The following is a 6,000-nucleotide window of genomic DNA, read 5'->3' as shown; positions in this document are numbered from 1 at the left end:
CAACACTCACATCATCACTGTCTTTAAGACTTTCTACTTCTACTTCCACATTATCATCTATATCACATTGAACACTCACATCCACAAGTCCCTCTAAGCACTCATTATTTTCATGTACATCACGTTCATCAGTAGATGTACTCCAACTACAAACATGAACTTCATCCTCCACAACTCCTTCAACACTATTAACATCTTCTTCAACCTCATGGAACTCTTCTACGTGACCATGACCTTCAACCTCTACTTCAACAACATCACCATCTTCTTCACCCTCATGCACCTCTTCTAAGTCACCATCAACTTCACCATCTACATGAACACCGTCACCATCTTCTTCACCCTCTTCTTGTACTTCACCATCTTCTTGTACTTCACCATCAGCATGAACTTGTCCTTGATCATTAGTAACATATTGAAGCATATTTATCACTTCAGGCTCAGAAACAACATGATAACGTATAAATGAACCTCACCATTAAGCCTACCTAAGTTAGCCATATGCATGGCACCAGTGTCATCAATCAATTCTTCCAACCTATTTTCCAACACTGAACCCCCTCCTACGCAATACCATAATTGTTTAAAGTTATCGTATCCAAAACTTTTCACTACACTAACAACCACAAAATAACTCCAGACATCAGGGTCAAAGGACAAAGTTGTTGTCTCCCCTTCATACTTCAAGGTACCATCAATAATGAACTTCCCCCTATGGTGGAAAACACAGCCAAAAACGTCGCCCATTACGCACAACACAGTATCAATATATCTACACGCACAACACAGTATGACGTCAAAAAAGAATATATTAAAACAATAACAAAATGCACTCACAAAGACTCATATAACTTTAAACATACATGGGAGACCACCAAAACGCAATTAAGAATGCGGACCAAACCATAGGGGGACCACAATCGAATATTATACTTTCCCAACTATAAAAAGTAAGACAATAAACCATAAACCTTCGTTCAGATTAACCTCCACTCAACACGTGCTTCAGCGTCGCGCTTCCAACGACAGAAGGTCCCACAGCTCACCTCGTGCTTCAACCTTTTCCACACACACATGCACCGATAATTCACCCACCAACACTTGCGCATCCACTCGAACAACAACGTCTTTCTGATTCCTAAAACACTCGCGAATCCACTCTTTCCCAACTATGAGACACGAGCCCTAAAACACAAAATTCCCCCAATTTGATTTTGATTTTGATTTCCCAATTGTAGAGAAAATAGATGTTTCAGCAAAAAGAACAATACCATTTTCCATCTTTTCCCTTTCTTTAATTAATTTCAGCAAAAATTATAATATATTTACTTAATTCTTTAATTCTAAATTTTAAAAAATCGCATTCACACACGTTTTTATTGACACATGTATTAAAAATGCAGTGTCATCAGGCCACGTCACACACTCATTAACGCCGTTTGATGAAATTGACGGAAATGATTTATTTGCATCAAATTAACAAAAATAAGGACCCAATTCAGACGCCAAAAAAGAAAGGGACCTATTTGAAATTATGGATGAAAATAGGAACCTATGGAGACATTAAACCTAAAGTGAATTTTATTTAGATTTGAATTACAAAAAATTATAATTTTTTTATTTAAAAAAAACTTGTAATTAATTGAGGTAATGAATCAACTCATTTAATTCATCAATCAATGCTGCACCAGGCCGGATCGGGTCAAATCGGATGACTAGTTTTCACAGCATTAGAAACAATTTAACTTACTCACAAATTTAAACCTTTGGATTGAGATGCTAGTAAAAAAAAAGGAGAGAACATAGTGAGTGAGATGTACAATGAAAAAAAAAAGTGATGGTGGAAGATTGAAGGAGAAGAAAAAACAAGCTAAAATAATAACACGTGGTCAATTTTTAAATGAGATTATCATTCATTGAATCATTAAATTATTCTAAATGAAATATAGACTAAATTGAGAAAAAAACTAAAAAGTTATATTAAATAAACTTTAGAACAAAATACCAATTAAATATTTTCGAAAACGTTCTCCTTTAACACCATTTATTTATCTTTAATGTACCTTTTTATTAGTTAAAAATTATTAAAAGTAAATATTATGCAATTGTTAATAAATATTAACTTAGACTTAAGTGAGTTAAAAATATATATTATTAATAATTATCGTTACCATGAATAATTAGAAAAAAGGTTCAGGAAGATATTGGTTTAAGTCCACAGTAAATTCCAAATCATCTATTCCTGATCCACCTGGATGATTGTGGGGGCAATTAATCAACAATTTTTTGAAGTTCTTTAATGTGATAACATTTACTATTATAAAATATTTCTAAAGTTTAAAATAATAATTCCGCCTATTGTTTTCACTTTTTTTGTTCCTTTTTACGTGCATTTGGCACACTATATATCCATTTAAAATATTTTTTCAAATTGTATATGTAATTAATTGTTTATTGCTTTCAATCTACCTGGTTTTATCTCGATCTTAAATTGAATTTCAATAAATGTTTAAAAAAACTTATCTATAATACACACAATCCTATATGGTAACATAAATGTTCATTGTAACTTTAAAATATAATCTTATTAAAGTCATTAATTTTTATCAAAATAATTTTTAATATAAACTTTGTTTATTTATTTCGTTTTTAATTAAAATAAAACTTAACATGTATAAAAATAAGATACTAAATTTTATGCGTGTGGCAATGTAATTTTTTTATATTGTTGTCTAATTCCAATGTATTGTATATGATCTGTTTGTTGACTTTAATAACAAACATGTTAAAGTCACACCAAAATTGGTTTTTAACTAGTTACTAGTATACATAAATTATAAATTATATAACATTGGAAGTTTGAGGAAAATTTGCATGTTTACCTAATTCTGATTATGTTAATTTTCGTGTCTTTACTTTTATTTATGTTCATTATAAAAAGAGATTGTTATATATTAGATTCTTTTTGTTAGAGTTTTTTTAACATGTTTAAATTTATGTATATGGTAACTTTTATTATGTATATTCTTTCGTATTTTTGAAAGTATCATATTGAACATACAAACTCAAATGATTGCTGTGTTTTGTAAAAATCATTTCTATGAAGTATGATTCAATATACTTTTAAAGATAGACTTTCTTGCTTTTATCAATGTATATTGTGATATACACATGTTTAGCTTGTCCACTGTCTAAATATGTGTTTTGTCTCTATATATTACTTATGACTATTCTTTGTAGACTGGTCTTTATATACTTGGGTAAAATAATTTTTTAGTATTGATATATTTGTTTCTAACACTTCATTGCAATTCTTAATTATATGATTGATTTGGTGTGTTTATGTGAAAATCCTTGTATGGATAGGGTATATTATGGATGTATTGTGTGTTTGTTTGAGAAACCCTATATGGATAGGAGTTTATTACGAATCATGTAATCCACTGTGTGAGCATGAATAGACTTTGTCAATTTTTGTGTGAGCATGGGTGGACCTGTAAGCCTTTGTGTAAGTATGGATGGACTCCATCACTAATTGTGTGAGTAGGAGTGAACTCCATTAGTCTTTGTTGAGCATAAGTAAGACTTTGTAAATTTCTATGTGAGTATGATTTTTAACTTTGTGTGAGTGAATGACTAATAACATCATGGTGAGTGACATCGCTAGTAATTAACCATGTATGGGTTAAGATATCTAACAAGCTTTATGAAGCGAGTGGCTAGGAGCTCTACATGAACAAACAATAAATAGTTATGTGTGAGGTATTAATTGAAACTTTGTGAGAGAGTAACAATTTGTAGTTTCATACAAGTGTTGTTTTGTGTGAACCTGTGATTTCAGGAGTTTGAGTTTTATGTTGAGATATTGTTTGTTATTGTGTTTGTAATATTGTGGTGATGTAATTATGTGTGATGTAAATTTTCAAACGAAAGGTCATGTGTTGTTTATATTAGCTCATCCTTTTGTTTTGTGGTTGTGGTTTTTCACCTATGATGATAATGATTTATCATGGGAGAAAATGAAAGTACAAATGTTGGGGAAATACATAGTAGAGATGAGAGTGTTAGGAACAGTTGTATAAGCAATTGTCTTTAGTCATTTTTTATTTTCAAAGAAATAAGTTAATTTCATTTGTTATTTTTGGTAATTATATATTTTTGGAACAATGAGACATGTATTTTATTAATACTTGATTAATACAATTGTTTTTTGTTTATGCTAAACATTGGTATCAAGGTTTTAAGTTATATTTGTTTTCAATATAAGTGTGAGATAATAAGAGTTTTAGTATCATCCTAGTCGAGGTGTTACATTAACAACTTAACATAATAGATTAAATGTAAAAAAAAAAACATTTTTAATCAATGTTTTGAACCTTTGACTCAAACTTTAAGTAACCTTTTCAAACATTACAAAATTCAATCTTAAGCATTTATAGTGACAAAACTTAGCCATTTTCACATTGTTTCAAGAGTTCATTGAATAATAATTCAAGAAATTTTTCAACTCTCTTAATTTTCTCAAAGAATTCAAAAGGTTGTGTTTTAGTGCTTAAACTTCACTTGTGGTTGACTATGATATGTACATGGTAACTTCTTTTCATTTCCAGGTTGTTAGGTTGACCCCACATTATTTCCTCTTGAGTTTTCAAGGGTTTAAATGATGTCCTCTTCAAGTTTATCAAGAAGTATTTGTTGTATTCCTCTTGGTGTGATCTAGAACATTTCCTCCTTGAGTGTGTTAAGGAGTTGATTTACTTGTCCGTATATCTTATATATGCCTTACATATGTTAAGTTCTTGTAATTGACATATATATAAAGATATTGAATTTTAGTTGTTCTAAGGTTGAAAAGCTAAACTAGGTACATAATTTATTTTTATCCTCACTATTATTAATCTTTGTGTAATATTTCACATCCTTTCTTAATATTTGCATATTATTCTTCTTGTTTTTGTATTTTTGTGTACAATCTTTATCATATTGATTCTTTGATTATTTGCATTAATTTTTTTTGTTAAATTTTATTTCAAAAGAGTTTAAAAATTGTTAATATTTTCAAAACAAAGTTTTAAAATATCAAATTCACTAGTACAAAAATTGCGTACAACGTCGAATATTTTGGACTTTTAATAGCGAATTCGCGAACGACGTCATATCAGGAGACGTTAAATTTATGTCGAATTTAAAAAATTCGATGTTAATCAATTTTTTTGTTTTTTTAATTAATTGTGATCCTTTTTGACAACTCTACGAGACCTGTAAAGCAAAAAAAACAACAAATTTCACTTTTTGGTATTTTATAAAGCATGAACTATGAACGTGTAGCGTAGTATCAACAGCAAACAATAATAACCAACAACAAATAAGTTAAATCAAACAACAACAACAAACAAGTTCAACTAAATAACAACAACAAACAAGTTCAACAAATAAGTTCTTCAAAACGAAAATGAAAACTAACCTTCAAAAGGTGGGTTCGTCGGAATAAAGTTTTGTCACAGTGAGAGGGAAAGCAGAATGCGCCTATGAAAGACAAGAGCACGAAAATAATCGGTTAAAACAAAAAAAAATCATACATAAAGTAATTAATTAATATGCATTTGTATCAAATGAAAGAAAGATTACATGTGATTTTCGTCAAACTTCGTTCAAGAAAAGTTTGAGAAGAGAAGAAGGTATCGCGCGCTAAAATAAAGTGAATGAATTTTCAATCTCCTACTCAAATTTTTATTGAACCCACTAACTTTTTGATGTTGAATTTAAAAGTCATTCGACGTTTTATATCCTTTTACATCGAATTACAATTCTAAACGACGTTTAATAATTGCATTTATTTACAAAAATGTCACCGCTCATTTTTAACGTTGGTTATTCAGTGGTTGGACGTTGAACGCGTGATGTTATACGCTGTTTTTGTACTAGTGATTGTCTCCCTCTTTGTTTAGCTTAGCCTCAATTTCTTTTCTAACACAAATCTTCATGTTAAGTTTTGTCTTG

This window comes from Vigna umbellata, chromosome 8, assembly GCF_029865625.1.
Source record: "Vigna umbellata cultivar VRB3 chromosome 8, Vumbellata_1.0, whole genome shotgun sequence".
NCBI classification, from domain to species: Eukaryota; Viridiplantae; Streptophyta; class Magnoliopsida; order Fabales; family Fabaceae; genus Vigna; species Vigna umbellata.
Note: the sequence above shows the minus strand (reverse complement) of the source record.